This window comes from Triturus cristatus, chromosome 2_1 (assembly GCF_964204655.1).
Source record: "Triturus cristatus chromosome 2_1, aTriCri1.1, whole genome shotgun sequence".
NCBI lineage: Eukaryota > Metazoa > Chordata > Amphibia > Caudata > Salamandridae > Triturus > Triturus cristatus.
In genome coordinates, this window is record NC_140581.1 from 570,342,925 (window position 1) to 570,367,016 (window position 24,092).

Here is a 24,092-nt window from a genome sequence, read left to right on the forward strand (position 1 = left end):
GTGTTGGTGTCGAAACTATTGTCTTTGTCGTGTCAGTTGTATGAGTCTGGTTCTGAGCAGTCTGTTTAGCTGTTCTGTCAGCTAGGTCATTACCCTGAGAAATGATATCGGTAACTTTTGTATGAGCTCTGCATTTCAAAATCGATATTGCAGTAGGTAGATGAATCGCGTCTAATAGAGTTTGAATGAGGGGTCCGTGTTGGATGTGGGCACCGTGAGAAGTTAAATAACCTCTCTCTCGCCACAGTACGCCGAAGTCATGGACGACTCCGAATGCATAACGTGAATCTGTGTATATGTTGACTTTCTTATTTTTGGCTTGAATACAGGCTTGTGTCAGAGCGATGAGCTCTGCTGCTTGAGCTGACAAAGTGTTAATACAATTTGTTTCAATGACTCCAGTGTCTGTTGTGACTGCGTAAGCGGCCACTAACTCTCCTGTACTTGTTCTCATACATGAACCATCTACATACAATGTCAGGTCTGGATCTGATAAAGGGATGTCTGTCAAGTCTTGTCTGGGTTTCGTCGTGATGGTAATGACTTCAATACAATCATGTGCTAATGGATCTGTTCCATTTACGGGCAAAAGTGTGGCAGGATTTAACGTATTACAACGTCTGATTTCTATATGTGGCTGAAACAATGTTAATTCATAACCGGTGAGTCTCGCTATAGTCAAGTGTTGTGTTTGTGTGCGGTTCAAGAGAACCTCTACTGCGTGGGGTACTTGTACTGTCAATTGGTGTCCTAACACTATGGCATCGCTTTGTCTTATTGCTAAAGCTGTTGCTGCCACCGATTTCAGGCACGCAGGAAGAGCCTGAGCTACTGGATCTAATGTACTAGAGAAATAAGCACATGGTTTGTGTGATCCTGCTTGTTCCTGAGTGAGTACTGACAAGGCAGTACCTTCGCGTTCTGTAACAAAGAGTGTAAACTGTTTACTGTAACATGGTGTTGCTAAAACAGGTGCTTGACATAAAGCTTTCTTTAAGCTTTCAAAGGCATGTGTATGTTCTTGAGTCCAAGGGAGGACAGTCGATGTGGCTGCCTCCTGTGTTGTCAACTGGATGAGTGGTTTTGCTAGAAATGCATATTGAGGAATCCACTGCCTACAGTATGAAGTGAGACCTATAAAAGCCCGCACCTCCTTTTGTGTCTTTGGTGGTGACATGTTAGCAATTAACTGGATGCGGTCGGGTGTAAGCTGTCTTCCCTCCTTGGACAGCGAGTGCCCAAGGTAAACAACTTGCTGGACACAGAATTGCAGCTTAGATGGGGACACCTTGTGCCCCTTGTCGGCCAGAAATCTTAAAACCGTCAGTGACGCTTTTTCACATTCAGGTTCGCTTCGGGCGGTGATCAGCAGATCATCGACATATTGAAGCAAAGCAGTGTTAACTGGCATGTGGATACTGTCAAGTTCTCGTTTCAGTGCTTGGCTATAGATGCTGGGGCTTTCTGTGAATCCTTGAGGAGCGCGTGTGAATTTAAAACTTCGTTCATTCAAACTGAATCCGAACAAATATTGACTTTCCGGATCTATTGGGACGCTAAAGAAGGCATTCTTGAGATCAATTACAGTGAAGAACGTTGCTTCTGAGTCAATAGCTGTTAGTAATGAAGAGATATCTGGGACCACAGGGTATTGTGGTACAATACATTTATTTAATTCGCGCAGATCAATAACTAATCGATATACTGGTGATGCTTTTGGATCCGTTCTTTTAAGAATCAGAATTATCGGGGAATTACATACATTGGAGTCGGTTTCTACAACCACTCCTTGTGCAATGAGCTCGTCAATGATTTGCAGCAAAGCCACAACAGCATCTGGTGGTAACTTGTATTGTCGCATTCGTGGTAGTACTACTCCTGTTTTTAGTGTGACTCGATATGGTGTAATGTTCATGCAACCAACATCAGTCGGGCCTTGTGCCCATAAATGTGTAGGTAAATTCTGCAGCCGGTGATCCATGTCTCTGGACACGTAGTGACCTTTGAAATCACGTAAAAATAATCGTACTCCTTCCGGAGAACAACATATTATAGCTCCTAGAGCTTTCAATGTTTTTATACCTAACAAGTTTTCTGGACATGATTTAGTAAGCAATAAATCTGTAGTACGTGTTAATGGACCAACCGTAAGTGGTAGGGGTTGCGATACTTCATTAATGATAGGCTTTCCTGAGAATCCAAGGGAAATATTCTGTGAGCCTGAGAGGGGTGCCCCTGGAACTTCACTGCGTCGTATAGTTGTTCTGCTTGCCCCTGTATCAAGTAAAAACTTTCTGTCTTCCCCTAATAGTTCACTATGTACATAAGGTCCCTCTTGATCTACAGGAACCTCGATAAGGGGTAAGCCAACTTCCCTCTCTAGGCTATTTCATGTGTATCGCTGGTAATCGGGATAGTCATTTTGTGCATACTGGTACATCTGTTGCGTTGTTGCTTGTGTGGCAGCAATAGGCTGCGCTTGTGGTGGTGCTACGGTGCTACGGTCTGTTGCCTGTTGCGGAGCTGGCTGTTGCGGAGCCGGCCTAAATTGTGCATGCTGAGGGATTTGTTGTTGATTCTGATCCTGTCTAGGTGGACGTGGTCTTTCCTGGGTTCTACCTGTGGCAATATTATGTTTCAAGACTGGACAATCGTGTATATAATGACCTTATTGTTTACAATAGTTGCATGTCCCTTTCGTCGGACCTGCGGAATCACCTTTTTTATGACCATCAGCTGGAACTGACTGGGCAACAAGCATTTTCATTTTCGTATCTTTCATACGTCTTTGTTCATGTTCTTGTTCTTCTCTAATTCTATTGTGGTGATATTGTAACATCTGTAACATCTGTGACGGGGTGTTACCTTGCCAGGTACTCTCAAATTTCAATACTCTATTCTTAACTTGCGGCAGGGAATTTTCAACTAATTTTGTCACAAATAGATGTGGATATGACTCGCTACTTGCTTTTATGCCACTATTGATACCAAAACATTTTTCAAATCGGGAATAGAAATCACTAGTGTCTTCATCTTGCTTTTGTTTACAGGCTGAGATTGCACCCCAGTCCTCCTTTTTCGTAGTTAATAAACGTGGCAGTACCTGTACTAGTAATCCTGGTAGTGCTGTAGTCTTTTCCCCAAGCCCTGATCCTGCAGCTCGGGCCTTTTCTTCGTTTTCTAATGCTGTCCAGTCTATCTTTTGGTCTCCCACCTCCCATTCCTTTTCTTTGAGTTTCTCGTAAACACCGGCAGGCATTAACACTTTCAATATTTTCATGATGTCGGGGTAGGTATACTCTCCCATGAGTAACATGTCTTTTATCTCATGGTGGAAACCTGCTGGATCCTTGTCATGGCTGGGTACTACTTTCTTCATTTCTAATAATTCAATTTTAGTTATAGGTGTGTACACAAACACGCGTGTAAAGTTATTATCTTCACCTCTGATTGGGTGTACTTCGCGTAACGGATTCTGTCTATCTATGTGATATATTTTTCTTCCCATAGTGGGAATTGGAACGTGTTCTGGGTATGCGAAAACTATATACTGGTTTCGAAATTCTAGAATTTCTTTAATCAAATTAGTACCTGAACCTCTCCATTTATTCGTGAGTAATTCGGTCAATATGTCAGGTAAGGGTCCAGGATCGGAGTGTTGACTTTTATATAATATAAGGAGGTGTTGAATCATGTATATACTAGCTAAACGCTGTTCGTATGGGGTAAGATTCAGAAACGTGTGTGCTAGTGCATCTTCACTGTATTTGTCGGGACAGTCAGCCCATTGTACTGCTGACCTGGCCAATTCTTGTTCATCCATGGAATCGAGCATATGGTACCCCCTTCGATCTCGGAGTAATTTATCAGCGGCTTGGAATAGGTGTTCAGGGGACCTTGTATTTAACATAGGGGTTTGAAAATGTCTGTTACATTCTGGACGTATCGGACGTATCGGATCATTAAAGCCTCTAGTATTATTATGGGGTCTTCCTCTACCTACGTAAGCTATCGTATCTAATTGTTCTGATTCTTGCTCCTCCTCTCCCTCTGATTCAATTCTGTCTGCTTCTCGTCTTTCTTTATGTATTCGTTCTACTTCCTTGCGGATCTTTCGATACATGGCGATTATACACGCCTGTCTATCATGTTTCTCGTCTGCTATGTTCTGACCCCATTTGGCAAGTTTTTGCATGGTATCATGATCTGCCTCAGGCCTGTCTTGGTTCCTGATCACGCAGTTTATTAAAAAACGTAGTAGTTGTCTTTGTACATCCACTTTCTGGTATTCCATAGCTTCGTTAATACTTTCTGGGCCTCGTCCTGTTTGGACAAAGTGATATATATTGTCTAGGTGTTCAACCATTCCTGGTATCGTCATTAAATACAATGTAGCTCGTCGTATACGTAGTGATGATAGTAGCAATCTGTCCTGTTTACCTGGCACTGGATCGTATCTACAATCCACAAGATGTTCTTTAAACATGTCGGATGTCGCTAGTTGGGGTGTACGTTGGAGTGCTAAATCCCTAAGGGTCTGTTTATTTCGCGGCGGTGTGGCAAACATGTCTGTCGTACCTCCTGTAGCACCATCTGAGGTGCTGGGCAAGAAAGGATTCGTTGGACGTAAGATAGAAATTGTAGATGCGGGAAAAACAGTAGAAACGGACGGACCTGTGGGAATGGGCGTAGGAGTTTGTTGTTGCGGGGATACAGACGGATGATCTTGACGTTGAACACCATCGTCATGCGGTGTGTGTGGTGTGGCATTAGCATATTCGGGAGCTACGTCATCTAAATAGGAGGAAAGGAAAACATCTTTTGCTGTTTTGGGATGTGCTTTTATCGGGAGCAATGGGGGTGTCAAGTTTTTCGGTATTTCCGGGGTGGCCTGAGGTAACCCTTCGGCCAGAAGAGGGTACATACCATTCATGAGAGTGTTTCGTTGTCTGTCTACTTGTTCTGCTTTTACTCGGGTACCTTCCTCAATTAATAAATTTTCTCGAGTTTTATTCGAATTCTCCCTACCTTTCTCTTCTTGTCTGAGCGCTTTTTCTGTACGTCTATATGATTCTTTACGCCATAATTCAATGGCATCTTTCTGTGACTGTCTGGCTTTCTTTTTCCATAATTCTTCTTCTACTCTCATGATGCAATCTGCATCCCAGGTCCCCGCTGCGGGCCACCTCTGACTTTCTGGCAACTCTTTGGTGTAGTCCACCCATAAATCAAGAAATAACACGGCATCTAGGCCATGTTTATGATACATAAAGTATCCTGGAGTGTCCCTAGGTGGAATGGGAACAGCTTCTTCGAGTACCCCTTTTCTGGTTTTGATCTGTCTTAGTTTTGAAAAGAGCGGCATTTTTAGACCTTATTACTTGAACACACTTAATACAATAAACACAATAATGAACAATCATTCACACCACAATATGTAGAACGTATTAAAACATTTAACATTTAACAGTTAATGAACGATGATAATTAATAGAAAACTAGTTACTGACATAATACTGATACTAGATAATACTGAATTATATGCAAGACATACTAGATATACTGCTAAACAGTACAGATACACTGCTGAAACAGTGCAGACCGGATTTGTGTACCCAAACCCGTCTTGACCGGCACAACCTATGTGCACGTTTAAATGCCTCCCCAGCAATGGTACTCACCGGGTAGCGCGGAACGGAAGGCCTCGGAACTGAACTGAAACTGGACCGGACTGGACTGGACTCGACTGGACTCGGAACTTCGGAACCTGGTGGGCCTCTGTATACCTCGGATCTTGCTCTCTCAGCTAGGCTCTGGTCGGGATACTTCGCACTTCTCACCGCCTCGTCTGGGTGTTGATCGCAGCCTCAGTCGCCCCCGTTTGGCCGGAGGGAGATACAGGAAATCCTGCAGGTACGCGTTTTTGTCCGTTCAGCTGTGGCAGGAGACCGGGCCTGCAACGCACCTCCGGCGCGTGAGATGAGAAAGTGTCCCTATTCGGGCGCCAATTTATGTGGTAAATATTTCATTACCGGTACTATTTTTTATGCGGTAAAGTCTAGTAAGAATAACTCAGTAAATATAAGAGGCAGAATCCGTGGTATTAGAGGTTCTGAAAGGCTTTATTCCTCTACAAAGGATTTACAGTTCGAACTGTAGGCTTCAAATTCCATCACCACGAAGGTTCAGGAAGGGAAGGCAATACATTATTGACAAGTAATGATATTTATATGAAAAGTATTACATTAAGACAGATGCAGGAGGCGTAACAGCTGATAATACAGATAATGATATACATACGTAATGGAAAAAAGGCGTAAACATAGGCGTAACTAGAAACGTCATTAAACATGATGTCACAAGTGGGTGGATCCATAAGAGAATCCTGCAATGTCAGCAGAAAATATTTGGCAGAGATGCACGCGCAGCCGCATGACGTGTGATTGACGTGCAACTAGAGGGTGAAGGGGACTTGACATTTAGCTCTGTATGTGGAGACAGAAGTCTGAGGGGTCATGTCAACCTAATCCCAAATCATATCTAATATCTTATGTTTAAAGAACTGTATTATCCAAAAGGAAAGGTCTCTATGATGGAATCTATTCTATACTGACTGTTAGTGCGTGTACAAGCGTCTAAGTGTCTACATGAGATGCGAGGGGGAAGGAATCTTCCATGGTAACAGGGGCTATGAATTACTTGCATGAGGACAGTGAGGCCTGGCCCTTTGCACTGTAGCTGGAAGAATGTTTACCTAAACTACTAGACAGGAATGCATCGGATGAGGAGCGGAGCAGATAATCTTGAAGGTGAAATACAGTTTTTGGCAGGCAACAGGCTGGATCAGGCACCGTTAGCCGCGCAGGGAGTAGGACAAAGTTCATGGATACAGATGCAGGTTCGGACTGGAGCTGTCAGAGGCAGAAGGCAGGAAAAGGCTTGATGGCAGAATTCAGGGCCTACTCGCCTGAATCTGTAAAATGTGGAAAGTGAACCACATAAAGTCGGTGGCCTTTCATACTTAGGAATGGAATATCTGACCCATTCATGGCGGATCTGAAAGAGGACATGTTGACGGTGGATGCACATGTATTTGCGTCTTCATAACTGGAACTGGAGGGAACATACATGTACTTGTAGCATGCACATGGAGCCGTTGGGGTCTACGATAGGGGACATAACTGATCACAAAATTCATATTTCCTCACTTCAACACCGGGCACGGCGGCAGGCTCGACGGGGTCGGGGTGGGCATCCGACCTCCTCCTGCGGGGTCACGGCGTCGCGGCTGATGCGGGTGGGCTCCGCTCGGCTTGCACTTCACCAAGGGGCACAGCGGCAGACTCGACGGGGTCGGGGTGGGCACCCGACTTCCTCGCCGTCACTCTGGGGCAGCTTGTACGCCCGCAGGTCTTCGCAGAGGTGCGGGGTGGGCTCCCGGTCACGGTCTTCGCGCCTGAGGCTCTTTGCATGCCCGCAGGCAAGTAGGCGCTTCTCGCCTGCTGGGGGGCCTTCACGCAGGCAGCTCTCTCCCCCTTTTCTTATAGCTGGGCTGCTGCACACCAGGGCACAGCCCCCTCGTCGCCAGTGTAATGATGGGCACTAGGCCCGCATGCTGTGCGCAAGGACTGACACCAGACACATAGTTAGGGGTAGTGGGAATAGCCACGAGCATGTGTTCTCGGCCTTTTTATTAACCGCGTCACCTGACACAGTGACGTCGGTGGTGGGTGGGTGTATAGTGCATTACTGGAAGTTAGAACACTAGAACGTGTCCATGCACGGACACTGCAGTAGGGACCCTTGCTTCTAGTTTCTCAGATTTCTCAGCAAAGTTCCAGTCTTTGCCCTTTCCTTAGCAGAGGCAGCAACTGCAGGCCAACCTCACATAGAACACAGTAAGGTGGCAGTACTCCTACTTACAGCTCTCCAGCTCATCTCCTTGGCAAAGGTTCCTCTTGAGTCTAGAAGTGATCTAAATTTCTGGGGTTTAAGGTCCCCTACTCATACCCCATTGTGTCTCTGTTCTTCTTTGTGTCATGGTCTCTGAGCCCAGTCCAAACCAGTTCTGTCCTCACTGGTGCAGTAGGAGCACAGGGGGTTGAGACAGCATTGTGTAAGGGAGACAAGCCCTATTCAGGTGCAAGAGAAACTCCTCCTACTACTCTAAAGGCAGACAAGGTCTATGCAGCTCAGCTCTGAGTCATCCAGGAAGGGTCAGGTACACCTCAAACCCCCCCCCCCGCAGTGGCTGTCTACGTCTACAGTGAATACACATGCCCGGTCCCTGTCACTCCACAACTAGACAGTCAATACACAGAACAGCAGAGGCACATAGACTGGTTAACAAGAAAATGCCTACTTTTTAAAAGTGGAGTTTTCAAACACACAATTAAAAAAACATCTTTCTAAAAAAGATGTGTTATTAAATTCTGAGTTCCGAGAGCCTAAACTTTATTCCTCCATCTTGTCCCAACGGGAAGTTATACTTGTAAGATGTAACAAAGTATCTCCCGTGCTATCCTATGGGTCCGATAGCCTTTCACTAGTGAAAAACAAAATTGGCAGTATTTCACTATCAGGACATGCTACACACATCAGTACATGCCCTACCTTTCACATACATTGCACCCTGCACAAAGGGGTACCTTGGGCCTATCTGAGGGGTACCTTACATGTAAGAAAAGGGAAGGGTAGGGCCTGGCAAGTGAGTGCACATGCCAGGTAAACATGGCAGTTCACAACTACAGTGGTAGGTCTGAGACACGCTTACAGGGTGGCACAACCAGTGCTGAAAGCCCACTAGTAGCATTTGATTTACAGGCACTGGCACACTCAGTGCACTGTACTAGAGACTTATCTAGTAAATCAAATAGGCCAATCATGCATAACCAACCACAATCATAATTTAAACAGAGTGTATGCACTTTAGCACTGATTATCAGTGGTAAAGTGCCCAGACTCCTAAAGCCAACAAAAACAGGTCAGGAAAAATAGGAGGAAGAAGCAAACAAGTTTGGGGATAACCCTACTCAAAGGGCCATTTCCAACAGTGATCTTGTACCATTTTACTCCCTATATTTTGAGCGAGTCAGTTGTTTGTTCCATCAAAAACATTGTTAGAATTTTGTTTGTGTATAAAATCATTTACTGTTGTTACTATGAAAAGAACACTCTATGCCAGCAAATATTGGGGTAAAGTAGCGCACCCCTGTAGAATGTACTATGATGGTATCAACTCAGAGCAAATTGGCTTCGCCATAGTTTAGGTAATCCAGCACGACTCCAACCTACAACAATACACTGCCCATAATCATCCTTGAAAAAGAATTCCAGAACATTTTCTAATAACATTCCAATGCACAATACACATTTGATAAACGGCTTTCACTATTCTTGGCTCACTGGCAATTAGAACGCATGGGCTGCGAGAGCTTAATAAAATCACATGCTGTGCTCCATCCCCCATAACTACATTAAATAAGGTTGCTGTGAATTTTAGACTGAAGTAGGCTTTGGTTACCATGTTAGCATGGAGTTTTTGATCTATGGTTAATTGGGGATTTACAAATTTCAGTTATGCAGTGAAAAATAGCCCATAAAAATGCTGATATTATAAAAATAAACAATGCCTAAAAAATTACGTAAAGACCTGGTAGTGAAAAAAATTTACAACATTATTTCCAATATTCCTAAATATGAATCAGAGTCAGATGTCAGTATCTTAGGATTTGAAAAAACAATATTTAGTTTTTTAGGCCTAGAAATGTGTCCATTGGAATATATATTCCAACACCAAACAAACCAGCAGAGCAGAACAAAACAAGTTTAGCAGAGATTGTATGGTGGACAAAGGGCAGAAGGCAAGCATAAACCAAAAAGAGGAAGCCTAGGAAAATGGAGGTTAGGTAGCAGGCGTTCGCCATATAATAGAAGAAATATAGGACCCAATGTAATATTTCATGTTTAGATCACAGTCACTTTTTTGCTAAGTGTCTCCAATGAAAACCGAACATTTTGCTGCACTGTCACAGATATGGTAATCCATCACAGCGCAAATATGAGTTTGTCAGGAAGGGAGTTATTTATTTGAGGTGATAGTATCTGTAATAACTGAAACAACCCACTTTCATGAGGCCAAACTCAGTTCTGAGAGAAACACTGCTGTGGTACAAGCTGAGCCGTCGGTCTTTAGTCACGGAAAGTTGTGAACCCCCCTCCAAAATATTTGCCATTCCATCTCATTCAGACAGAGTACACAAGGATGGTTTTTTTGTGACACTACTGGCCCAAAACTGATATATTTTGATATATCAGTTTTGATTCCATATACTAGCCGCTGTGGGGGCCATTACGGACACACCTCCAAGCTGCCTTTTAATTGATTTATATTATTTGCATTGGATGGATGCTCCCTAGTGCGAGACTTCTGGCCTAGTCTCCAGGACCATTTTTGGCATCACAATAAATTCTTTTGCAATTCCAGGTGGAACTGTTTTGGTTGTCTTCTTCTAAATGTCCCTATGACAACCTGTCTAGATGAGGGCTCTGGTCAATTTTATCAATAGGCCTGAAACGCTGACTCACTGTATATAATATAGACTTTAATAAATTGTTTGAATTACTCGTTGCAATTGAAAATTTCCAACTGGCTAATGGACATTGATATCTACTGTTTCTTAATTGCAGGCTATAATTCTGAATTCTACATTAGCCTTTTGATTAAAGCAGAATTCCTTGATTTACTTTATTACTGTATGTTTCATTGATTCTATTTTTGTATTTTTGAAGTGATGAGTATTTTTTGGATTTAAACTTATTTAATCCATATTGTGTGTTTTCAGTTATTTAGTAAGGGGATGTATTTTATACATATAAATACGTTTTGGCTTACCTTTGTTGTTTCTCAAATTTTTACTCTCCAGAGTGAAAGAAAAATCTTTTGATACAATGGCGTAATGGTACAAGCAGCAGGAAGTCCCCTTAAAAGTGAGAGTTCATTTTAAACAGCACCTACAATTCCAAAGTAAAGAACACAACACAATAAAATGCCCAAGCTAATTTTAAAAAATAGGGGAAGGAATAATAAGCAAAAAGTCATCAAAAACATTAGAACAGGTAAAGGATAAACTGATATATGCATTTTTTAAATTTTAAGATAAAGAGCAACAAGACAAAGTAAAACTCTAAGCAAAAGTCACTGTATGTGATTGACCAGGGCACAGGGGCAATTTTAGGGTGACTCCGATGAAACGGGGGCTGGATACACCAAGCAGGTTATTTCCGTCAAAGATTTTACCTTCCGAGTTAGTCTCTGAAATGAAGTCAAGGTCTTTCAGCGGGAAAATCTATTTATTGAAGTCAGACACATCATTATTGAGCTCCCCACTGAAGCCAGTGATTTTTGCATCAAAATCTCTGACCGGCTGAATAGGGATTTTTTAACTACTGAGGTTACCTTGCAGGTCACATAGATCTGCCACCTAACCCCTGTCCAAGGTTTTACATTCAGTTTGAAGTAGGCAAACAAGAGGCCACCCACTTGACCCACAGAAAGCGGTTTCAGTTCCTGGTTATCCAAAGGATTCAGGAGGCTGGGCATCCTTGAGTGAATCCTCTTCTTCCAACAAGAGTCACAGTCTTCTTCCAGCAGGACCTCCTTTCTGAGGTAGAGTTTTCCCAGACATGCTACGAGGAGGCGGTGGTTGAGGAGCCAGATTTGTCCTGGACTCTAGTCAGTGATTGGAGATATTCTGCTACTCAATCCTGACTGTTTTCATACAGCCCCCATATCCTTTTGAAGAACTTCCTCTTTGCCTTGCTGTAAAGTTATCCGGGAAGCTCCTGTTTCAATGTGGCAGCATCATTCTTCCAACCAGCAGGCCTGGCTTTGACACCTTATTCATACTCCTATTTAGATGAGCTCTCGTCCCATCTGACAGAGTCAAAACTGTCTCACTACCCCACTATGACATGTTCCTGGCTGCCTAGGAGGGTCCTAGAAAACAGTAGAAAAATCCCTCACTTTAATCTCCAAGCCAAAAGAGGTAGTGTTAGAGCTGCCCTTTGTTTTCACAACTGTTTCTGTCCACCCCAGATAGAAAATCCCTGCTAAGAGGTCAGTAGTCAACACCTAGCTGCTTTTGCTGGGTTTAGAAATAGATCATTGACCTCTGAACAAGGGTCATTAACTCTCCTCTCCAAGAATGTTATGTTATGCAGATTTGTAGAGTGCATTATTAATAATAAGCTTTATTTCGACAGTTGCAATAAAAGCAAATTCAATAAGTTACAACTATAAAGATCATGAAATAAAACACTTAAAAACATAACAAGTACAATATAAAATCGTTTAGATGTTTATAATATCGACAATTAGAACTAGCAGCATATAGGGGGAACATAAAATGTAAGTAATAAAATAATAAAAATATTTAAAATAACCACAATTAAAACTACCAGTATATAGGGGAACATCATGACAATTTCAAGATGCAATAATATAATTCCATCAAACAATTCCTATACTGATTATCTACTGTTACACAGTCTATGTGCAATGGACTGGGCGTCAATGGGGCAGTATTTTTCTATCAGTGTCTCCACATGTGTAAAAGAAACCGGGGGACAGCAAAAACAATTAGTTGAGCTGGGTCTGTCCTGAGTACCCTAGTTGCAAATTGTAGTCCCTGATGACCAAGTTACGGCATAACAGGAGGATCCATTTAATCCCATGTGCATGATGCTACAGGCACAAAATGCAGGACATAACCTACAGTTTCCTTAGCCTCTGAGCAAAACGGGCAGCTTACGTCAAGTTCAGCATCAGTAAGGGCGTGTCGCTACTTTGCGGTTTATGATCGAAGTGGCAAAGTCCCAAATCGTAACTTGATGTAAAGTGTCTTAGCACCCGGAGGCTCAATTGTGTCCATATACCTTTCCAGAAGATAAGCATCTTTACATTTCAAAAGGTAGAGGTTAAAGAGCCTGCCCCCCATGCTGGTGCAATCTACTGTCTATATGTCTCCAATACCACTCCTTGAGCATACACTTGGAAGTGCCACTGAATGATTTTGGATGAGCCCACATGTCGGAGCACCCGATCTCCTCGAGTGAATTCTTAATTTACCCCAGGAAGGGAATTCTAATGGCCCAGTAAGTTTCATAATCTCTTCCAAACCCAGACAATAGGGTAAGAGATCTTCTGAGGACCACATCCTCCAGCAGTACATCAAGGGTCTAAGGTTTACTTTAGGGGTAATTGAGCGAATGCCAAGATCTAAGTAAAATGGTACCAATGGAGTACTGGGGAGAAGATTGGTGTGGAGTCAGAGAATATTTTTTTTCCGTCACCTCCAAATTGCTGACATTAACATGCCCCAAAGCTCCCAATCGTCTAGAGACCCCCCTCCCCCCAAGGCTTGTTGGTTGTAAATTTGTAGTGCAGGTGTCATTGGACAAAAGCTGGATCCCTTCAAGGCTCTCAGAAAGCCACCACTATAATGTTCAAATCTAAATTTGGACTTGTTAATCTGGGGTGACCAGCCAAGTTGTTCTTTGAGAGTAAGCCCCAGATATTCAAAGGTATGGACCCTCTCCAATTGGATACATTTGAGGAGCGGGTACAATCTGGCCATCTTGCAAGGATTCAATACCATGTATTTAGCCTAGTTCCTATTGATCTCCAGCCCTCTCTGTCTGCAGAAGACTTCGAACTGTTCAGAAGATTTTGAATACCCATTGGGATTGCAAGACCAGTAACGTGCTGTCCGCAAACAGGGGGGCTGGGACTTTCCTATTGACCCTTGTCTCACCCCTTGGGTCACTGGAATGGGATCTTTCAATTCCCCCACAGGGCCGTACCTAGCTGGGGCATAGGTATCCAGGTGTAGCCTCCTAAACACATCAATTAAGTATTTCGGGACCCCTATGCTGGTAAGAACTGCATACACATGCCCTACCTGTGAACAAAGGAAGTGGACAACAGGACCCCCTTGTTCCTTCCCCCATCCTGAGCATAAAGGCTTGTAAAATGTTCAAGCCAAGCATCAGCTGCTATATTACTGCACAGCGGGGAGGTGCAATCTGGGTCCTAGTCAGCAACTAATTGCCAGAAGCAGTGATACTCTTTCCCCTTGGATACAACCAGTAAAGCCTCCCATTTAGCCCCTTCATGGTCTCTTTTAGCTCCTTCAGATACAGCTTTGTATGAAACTGTGGTTCCATGAATTGTTGATCTAATCCCCTACTAGTAGCAACCATTTGAGCCTGCCTGCTAGTCAACATGCTTTGTTTCACCATTTGGCTCCCATGAACCCTTTTGGGTCCTAGCTTCTACCAATGAGAGCTCATTTATGGTGCAGAATAGGGTGCTGTGGATATCAGTAAGGGCCCTCCATGTTGAACTACAAATATGTTTGCTCCTTGTGCAAACACTGCTTCTAAGGCTTTCGCGATGGCCTCGTACAACTGGATCTGCAAGGCAGGGGTAGCAGCAATAACACACCATCTTAACCTGTGTCTGTTACAATATGGAAAAAGCCTCCTATAAAGGGGTTCTAGGTCATGTGGTACAATACTAGGACCCAGTGGTCTTAAAGAGAGGTTTAAGCCATTATTGTCACTGTCCTATCTGGGTACCACCTCCATGTCAATAACTCGTGGCCAAGACCTGACATCTATCACAATTTAGTCAATACAGCTAGCTCCACCTTGCTGATTAAAAGTAACCTGATCTTCTGGATTGTGAGCGGTGGCTAGACAAGATGGCCACTATCTAGCATTTCTCCTGAGGCACTGAAGAATTTTTTGCCTGGTGGAATGCCTTCATCATCTGCACAGCTCGTCCGAGCATGCCGGGTAGTGTAGGAAATTCCTGGGAGCAGTGGGGTAAGTCATAAGACCCTTAATTGGTCTATTATTGACTGTTAAGTTCGTTTTTCCGCTGTGCCTGTCACGCCCAGAGCGCGGCTGGCATTTTAGGGGCTCTTCCTCTCTGCAACTATGCTCCTCTTGTTCCCCACCTGCTTTTCAGTGTTAAGGTGGAGTTATTTTTTATAAGACATGGCTTATAATTTTGAGCTTTTACTTGCTACTACTTCATGCTCAATATTCCCTGAGTAATTTTAGGAGCAAATCAAACATTTGCAAGGTTTGTTCAGGGTATTTTAACACTAGTGCAATAATTGATATTTATTGCTCTGGACTTTTCAAGCTATCTCTGTTAACCAATATGAGACTTTAATCAGCTTTTCTAATACAGCAGGTCCTTGTATGGTGACAGTGCGCCTTGGCTTTTTTTTCCTTTTTGTTCCTGGAAGGCTCTATGAGTCACTTCAATTCTTATCCTAGACAATATGGAGTCTGCCCATTCATTAAAAGCACAGGCTTCTACTACTACTACTGCTAATGGTCGTAAGGAGTCTAGAGGGAATGCGAATAAAAGGGTGAAAAAAGACCCCTCCTCTCCTAATAAATCACCATTGCCTTTAAAATTTGAAGATATTATGGATGTACTAAGAAATATGAGACCATTTATGGCGGACACCAGTGCGATGCTTCAAAGAATTGAGGGAAAGTGGTCTTGTCTGGATTCCAGACTTTCAGAGGTTGAGCAGAGAGTTAGTGATGCTCAAGATGCGGTCGCTAAAGTCTATATATTATCTAAAGAGGTAACTCAGTTGAAAAAAGTAGAGGAGGACCTTAAAAATCGTAACAGGCGCAATGACTTATGCGTATATAGCATACCAGAAGGTCCTGAAGACCCTGACAAGATACATTTTTTGAAGCTGCATATTCCAAAAATGGTTTGTTTAAAAATATCAGTTGATCTCGAAATCTAGAGGGCGCATAGGATTGGTCCTTCACAAGCATTGGCCTCGAATAGACCGGGAGGGATTATTGCCTTTTTTCCCAATACACTGATCTTATGATGGTTCAAACAGTAGCTAAACAACTCAAACAAATGCTGTGGTCTGGTCACAAGATTTTCTTTAGACAAGATGTTTCCAGGGCTACTGCTAATAATCAGAAGGAAATCCTAGACCTCAGACTAATGCTTCGTTCCATGAATGCTCGTTATGGCCTTATTCATCATTGTTTTTACAAGGCCACATACAAGGACAGAACAACAACCTTTGAGGACCCTTTCAAGCTCAAGAAATTCATTCATACTTATAAACAAGAAGATATGGAACTCAGTAAATCTTAATTGTGGATCATTTAATCTCTCTTTTCTTTTCAGGTTCCCAGTCTTCCCCTGTCTAATGGATCAAGTTGTCTCTTTTCCTTGATGTCTTCCTGTTCCAGTATTCCTGTTTTGTCTATCCACACTGTCCCCTGGAGTGTTTGGTAAGTTCTTTTGGCGCCATGTTGGAGGGGGTCTTAATATTGTTCCGTTTTTCTGTTTGTTGTTCCTCTAGTGTGTGTTTCTTAATAGACTTACTTATCCTCGGTGCTTCTCTTGGAGAGTGGCTTCTATATCTTCTCGTCCCCTCCTTTCTGCATCATTGTTTCTTTTTTTCTTTATCCTCATGGCTAAAGTCCTTTGACTTTTTGTCATTTTTCTTCTATATTTATCTTGGGGGAGATCATTCACTCTCCTCCTTCTCCTTCTTTCTTCTTTCAACCTTTTTTCAATTTCTTTTTTTCAAATCTTTTCATATACTCTCTTTCATTACAGCTTATTTAGTTTTATGTAGTCATATCGATTGACATCCACCATTTTCTATTTTATTTGCTGTGGTTGATTAATCTATATATTTACTCTTGGTTACTTTATGTGTCCCTTCAATGAGTGGCTTGCATGTTGTCTCCTGGAATGTTAAAGGTATTCGTAACCCAGTTAAAAAGCAAAGGGTTTTGTCACATCAATCAAAATTGAAATGTCAAATAGCTTTATAACAAGAAACGCAACGTAAAGAACAAGATATAACCTCCTTGTGTAGGCAATGGGTTAGGAGTGTTTTTTGCTCCCCTGCTGTAAATAATAAGAATGGTGTTATAATATTATTTCATAAATAGTTATGTTTCCAACTGCTGAAGGAGGTTAAAGATGACAATGGTCGATGGCTTTTGTTAAATGTTAAGATAAATGATACCCAGTTTTCTATTTGCAATGTTTATGGCCCTAATGGTGTAGATTTAGCATTTTGGAATGATTTTTCCACTCTCTTATCTTCCCATGCCTCAGAAAATCTTATAGTGGGTGGTGATTGCAACCAATTTATGGATCCTTTCTTAAATCGGAAATCTCAAACCAAATGTATTCCCAACAAAAGGCATAAGGTCTTTCACAGAGCCACTTCTTCTAGAGGACTGATAGACATTTGGAGAACTTCATATCCTGATACTTTAAATTTATTTTTTTCTCTCCCATTCACAAATCCCATTCTAGGATAGGTTACATATTTTTCACTCAACCTGCTCAACAATTGCTGAGATAGGTTCAATACTTATTTCGATCACACTCCTGTTATTGTTGATTTGGATTATCCTATCCCTACACCCTCTTCATGCAGGTGGAGATTTAATGAGGTCCTCTTGCTCGATAACAATTTTACAGAGCTAATAACAGTGTTTTTACATGACTTTTTTGTGAATATTCTTCCCTCGGATTCACAGATAAATTTAGTTTGGGATCACTTTAATGCAACTGCGAGGGGATTTATTATAGATTTTGTTGCAAAAAAGAGGAAGGCACTAAAAGACTCAATGCTACTCTTAAAAAAAACAAAAATCTTAGATTTTTTTCCTTGATTCCCACTGATACATTATCTAAACTTTTTAAGGCTAAAATGCAATTTAATAAACAATCCTGGGATAATGCTGTAGCTTGCTTAAGTTTAATGATAAAATGTATGGTGGTCGGAATAAGGCTGCCAAATCTCTGGCTATCTTAAAATTAAAAGACAAAAGTCCAAGATTGTTGTTATAACAGATACTGCTGAGGGCAGGCACATTAGGGAAGTCAACATATTAGAGTGCTTCACAGAATACTACACTAATTTATGTACCCCTGAATCCTCTCCTTCAACTGAATAGATAGATGCTTTTTTCAATCAATTCCTAAGTCTCTAGATAATACGTCGGACCTATCTTCTCTTGATATTCCGATTTCAGGGCAAGACATTTTAAATGCTATCAATTGCCTTTCAAAAGATAAAACCCCTGGGCCGGATGGCATTTCTGTATGTTTTGTTCTCCATTTCAAGCACCTTTTCAAGCACCTGTTGGTCCCTTGATGTTGCTTCTTATTACTCATTTTTTAAATGTTTGAAGGACACAAGGCCCTTTTACTCAGACCATGATTTGTTTGATCCCAAAGAAAGGTAAAGATCCCTCTCAACGTAGTAACTACAGACCTATCTCACTGATTAATATGGATTGTAAGATTTTTGCCAAGTTTCTGGCACACCGTATCAATCAGGTCGTTCCTGATTTAGTTGGCTTGCATCAGTCAGGGTTTGTGAAGGGACATTCTATAGCTGATAACTCTAGCGCTTTCCTCAACATCATTTAGCCTTGCCTGCCATAACTCTAGATGTTTTCGATAGGGTAAATTGGGGGTTCATTTTTGGAGCACTGAGATGGCACGGTTTTAGTCCTCAAATCCTTCAATATATCCAGTTATTATATTCTGAACTCTCTTCGTCTTTCTGGGTGAACATAATCAATCCAGTTACATTTCCCTTCACAGAGGGACTAGACAGGGTTGCCCTTCATCTCCACTTTTATTTTTTTTATCTTTAGAACCCTTCTTGGAACAAATTAGCCAATCCTCCAATTTCACAGGTTACCAATCTAAGAACATGGATGGATACATTTATAGCATATGCAGATGATATCTTCTTATATTTATCTAACCCCAACACATCCGTACCTGAGTTTTTTTTTCATTATTAAACAATTACTCTATAGTTTCTGGGTATAAGCTTAATATAGATACATCAGAGGTTCTGCCCCTAAAAAATATTGCCTCCCAGATATGTTTAGGGAGACGGGGGTCACATGGAATTAAAGAAATATCCTATATTTAAGCAACATCAAAGAAATCATTAAAATTAACCTTAATCCAATGATTATAAAAATTACGTCATTGATGGAGGGATGGTCTCCCCTATTTCTGTCTTGGTGGGGTAGATTAGCAACGATTAAAATGAGGCTGTTACCATAGTTAATTTCTACTTGTTCATGCTACCGATTACCCTTCCACTCTCTTTCTTTAAAACTATTAATTGTTCCTTGATCAAATTCTTGTGGAACAAACGCAAGCCACTTATCTCATTAACCCATCTTCAACCATCCAAACACACTGGAGGGGTTAACTTTCCTAATTTTAGGTGATATCATTCTGCCGATACACTAAAACACACTTGGACTTCCCTTTCAGTGAACCTCATGAAGAATTATCAATTTGGGGTCAACTGGAACAGGCTTAACATACACCATTTTCTTTAAGTGAGGCAGGTCATATCTTTCAGCCCCCCAGGGCTTTTTCCTCTCCGATACTTACTCATTCTATAGCCATTGCTAAACCTCTAATTCCTGTTTTGATATTATTTCACAAACTTCTATTTGATACAATAAGCACTTAAAATTAAATAATAGAGTTCTCTTTTGGAAGGAATGGATTGACAAAGGAATCATAACCATTGGTCATGTACTCTCCGATGGTTCTCTAATGGATTTTTATGAGCTTCGGAAAAAATATTACATATCTTCTTATCATGCCTCTCACTACCTACATCTCAGGATTTCTTTTCTTCTATTCCTTCTCAAAACTCTACTTCTGTCTTAAATAATCAGTTTCGCTCTCTCACATTGGATTTCTCCTCTGAAATGAAGGCATCTGGAATTTATAAGATTTTGTCTTTTTCCTTCGATTTGAGAACAAAGTCCAAGGTAGAACTCTTGTGGGAGACTGATCTTCAGCATGAGCTCTCTTTCCAAACCTGGGGTTTCATATGGGCTAAGATTCATACTTCCTCTCACTCAGCAAGCACGACCCAAACATTATATTATTTTTATAATAGATTATTCCTGACCCCTGAGGACCTTCACATATTCAAACTTACTAACAATGCAAGGTGCTGGTCTTGTTCTCATGATAAAAGTGATTTTCTACATATTTTTTTTTGTCCATTGGTACAAAAGGTTTGGTTGCTCATTTGGGATAAACTGAATTAAAAACTGTCCAAGACTATTCCTTTTGATATTTTACAAATTTTAGGATGCTTCTCTCCCTTGTGGTATTTTCAGGGTATGGTCGGAAAGTTTATCAATTTGATTATTGCTACTGCTTTACAGATAATTGGAAAGACACCAGGAAAATTACTTTTACCGGTTGGTGGAATCTTTTATGTCATCAGCACAGATTGGACAGAGCGCATGCTACATCTATTTTTTTAATGATTAAAAAAAGATTCATTATGGTTGCCACTCACCTCATTCTTATCGAGGCAATCGGTTCAATCCACATCTAATGTTTCCAGTTATGAACCTACATAAATACTGGAAAATGTAACAGGTTGATACTGTTAGTATTGCAATGCTGTTAATGCTTATTCCCTGCTTCTCTTCTTATTTCCTTTCCTTTTCTTCTTTTTTTTTCTTCATCATTGTTAATATGCATATGGTTTAGTAATGGGTCTATCAATCCAACCACTTTGGTTTTTTAATTCACCAGTTTATGTATTATTAACTGTGGTTGATTTTTATCTTTACTTTGTGCTTTACTTGTTCATAGACCTGATAAGTGTTCATATTTCATTCTTTTACTCCCTTTGCTTGGATTGAATTCATTATTAACTTTTCATGTTTATATTTGTTTATCTACATATTCTTAATAAAGCATTCCAAACAAAAAAGTAACTTGATCTGATGGTGTCCTCCCATTACAGACTCAAAGACCGTTGTTGAGGGTTAAGTATTTATTTGCAGCACTGGACTTGTTTTTTTATTCGGATTGAGTGTAAGCTCCAGAATTGCCCATACTTCATCTTCTTCTACATCACCTGCTTTGTAGGTGATACCAGAAGGTTCCAAATTGCAGTTAAAATCCTCTGCCACAGTTATATAGGCATCTACCGGAGGGATGAAAGGTGCTCGTTAATGACATCTATAACATGTATACCAGACATGTTACCTTCATGTCTACTATAGACATTATACAACCATAGTTAAAGTCATCCTCGAATTTCAAATACACACATAGCACATCAGGGGATCCACGATCACTGATCTTAGAAGTATAGGATAAGGTAGTTCTTAGCCACATTGAAAATCCTCCCCCGATGACCTACCCTTCCATAAAAATTGATCAGGTGGGTCATAGCAAACAAACCCAGGACGAGATTGTGGCAAGACAACCCATGTTTTCTTGAACATGCATGGGTCAAACTGATCCAAAGAACTACACCACTCAGGGCAAACCAGTTTGTTTTTGATACCAGCTAGGTTTCAGGTAGCTAGAGGTGACAAGACAATGTAATCATATCCAATGGAAGCACAGGGAGAAACAGATTTTACTAGTTCTAAATTGTTATACTCATTCTGCTGCCACAAAATGTCATGCCTAGAGACTTCTAATGAGGTTAAACTGGATTCCACATGTGGGGAGTTCATGGTGGTCTCTCAGCCAGGTTAAGTCTCTCAACTAGATAATGTTCCAACCCCCTCTATGCCTCCCAAGAGCATACAAATCAATTGCTGTGAGTGGTAATATCTGTTAGGGTAGTGATGCGTGAACCACCTAAGAATTCCGGGTGGCAACTTCTTCCTTACCTCCTTTCCCATTGGCCAGGTTGGGAGGAAAGACTCATTGGGCTAATGGATGATCTCACACAACCGGAACCATGCCCCGACATGGACCCAAAATTAATCAGCCGATACACTAGTTCTGGACACCTACAATTAATGATTACACAGTCCCCCCCAGATGCTTTAGGCAAAGAACCAATCCCCCCAATTCTCCTCACCAATAATATATCTTTATACTCGTGCATAGTGAATGTAGTTTTCCAGTGGAACACCTTTTTTTTCAGTTCTGTGTATGAATCCTCTCTGTCAACTACCAAAGATGGCACTCCCACCGAAACTGCTACATGGGGCAACATTGAGGTGGCAGGTTCAGAAATTCTGGATTTGTTCAAACTTGGGCATTGATGTTGGCCTGTTGTCTTGAAGAGTCCCAGTAAGCCTCTTAATCCCAGGTCCTGTTAAAGTATTACTAAATAAAGGAGCAGTCACTAACCTTGCACTTGTAGGATGTGACAAAGACAAGGGGATGGGTGAGACTGCAGGCGGCAGATGCAACTGGGCAGCTTTGCTGTTATCTGTAGCAGTAGCACTAGCTACATCACCAATGGATACCTGGGTAGATGGATATGAGGAAGTGCCTGCAGGTAATAGCCATGGGTTCAGGTTATCAGCTAGGTCCCGGATGATCCCTTCCAGTGAACGTATTTTGTCTACAAGGGGGGGAAATAGCAGATGTCACTAGAATTGTGACCTGGCATAAAACAGTATCCCATGTCAGCAGATCGTTCACAGGTCTCCTAGTATTTTGAGCTCTCTTGGTGCTAGTGGACAAATGAGTTGGAGGGCTCAACTTGTTGGATGAACTAGTAGCAGCTCCTGCTTTAGTATTCCTCCTCTTCCTCATGGAAGCCTCACAAGGACTAGTGGATTCGAGTAATAGAAAAAAGTCTAAAGCACAAGATGATGGCTCTTTACCCAGCGTTTTTGGGGAAGCATTACTTAAGGCCATTAGGGGGGGTAGATCTGTTGGCACAAACAATCTCAGGGGCATCAAATAATGTCTCCATGCAGTGCATGACAAAGCTAGGCCTCTCTCCCATGTCTAGAGAGAAGTGTACCTCAGCCAACTTGAATTCTTTGATGACTACACTGATTGCCTGTACCAAAAAGGAGTATAATGGTGTACCTGAAAGGGGGGTTATTCCCAATGCTGTCCTTTGCTAATGCTAATTATCCCTTGCCCATGGCCCCAGTTGATGTGGTCTTGGGAGAAATCCAGGAAAATCCAAGGAAATTGCAACGGGGTCAACAACTTTCACCGAAAGACCCCAAACGTCCCAAAGCAGCTATGTCATCTTATGGTTCGGCGCTCAGATGGGGACAAGGAGCCTGGGCAAATTCTCCACTCAGGCTATGCAACATAGCTCGGTGGAGAACATGGCAAGTGCACATGATGGTGTGACCGGCCCAAAGAGACCGACCAAACCATCATGCGCACTCAGGAGGTGCCTACCACTCTTCCCCCTCTATGGAGGAGTACTGAAAAATAAAATGATTATATCATGCTGTTATTATAATTGTATTTTTCCTGTGGGGTGACGCTCCTCCACCTTAGGGGAGGATCTGCCCCTGGTAGAGAATGAAAGTAACACCATCATCTTAATAGGTTTAATTTCCTAGGATTACAAAAGCAGACCATCACAAAGCTTGCAAATAAAAATACACATCCAATATTGTAACATAATTTAGACTTTCTGTGGGAGGACAATACATTATATGGGGAGTCAAACAGTTTTACTAATAGGGTGGACTAGTGTATAAAAGAGGATTCCAAGGAAGATGAAGCTACCTATGAAATATTGTGTAAAATTATGGTTTTACAATTTAACCCCTTCCCTGCGGGGGTAATTCCCCCACAGTGCGGGGGGTGGGTGGGGGCCGCAGCGCCGCTGTGCTTGTGATGAGCTCAGCTCGTCATGACTCACAGTGGAGCAGTGCTCATGACGAGCTGAGCTCGTCACGACCCCACCCACTGATTAATTCTCCTGCACAGGCGGGGAATTAATCGCGCGTGGGTGGGCCGCAGACGTTATGACGAGCTCAGCTCGTCATGAGCACAGCTCCACTGTGACTCATGACGAGCTCAGCTCGCAATGAGCATGCAAGAGGTTAAAACAAACAGAATAAATACATTGACTAGAATGTAATGCGGATGAAGAAATTCTAATATCTGGGGATACCTGATATCCTAAACATTCCCTGCATGCATGGGAACAATTTACCACAAGACCTATGTATATCTTGTGCCTATTTTAGGTGCCACTAATCACATT

At 41.9% G+C, this 24,092-nt stretch overlaps 1 long non-coding RNA gene across 1 annotated transcript in view; it reads right to left on the reverse strand.

The window, feature by feature from the left end:
- The window catches only part of LOC146865637 (uncharacterized), a 160,650-nt gene that overhangs the window by 126,808 nt on the left and 9,750 nt on the right, over positions 1–24,092 (reverse strand). The window contains exon 2 of the long non-coding RNA XR_014976668.1: positions 10,895–11,013. This is a non-coding gene — a long non-coding RNA (uncharacterized LOC146865637). The remainder of the gene's footprint in view (positions 1–10,894; positions 11,014–24,092) is intronic.